Genomic DNA, 282 nt, shown 5'->3' with positions numbered 1-282 from the left:
TTACTTGCATATGCTTGTTCTCTTAATTTTCAGCTATATCAAATGGATGTCAAGAGCGCTTTTCTCAACGGCTACATTCAAGAAGAAGTGTTTGTAGAACAACCTCCCGGTTTTGAAGATTACAAACATCCTTCTCATGTGTACAAGTTAAAGAAATCCCTCTATGGTCTAAAGCAAGCTCCTCGAGCGTGGTATGATCGTCTAACAACTTTCCTGATATAAAAAGGTTTTACCAAAGGGAAGGTCGACACTACTCTATTTATAAAGAAAATAAATCATCAT

The sequence above is a fragment of the Lupinus angustifolius genome, chromosome LG04 (genome assembly GCF_001865875.1).
Source record: "Lupinus angustifolius cultivar Tanjil chromosome LG04, LupAngTanjil_v1.0, whole genome shotgun sequence".
NCBI classification, from domain to species: Eukaryota; Viridiplantae; Streptophyta; class Magnoliopsida; order Fabales; family Fabaceae; genus Lupinus; species Lupinus angustifolius.
The sequence above is the reverse complement of the archived record's forward strand: the minus strand, read 5'-3'. Positions refer to the sequence as shown.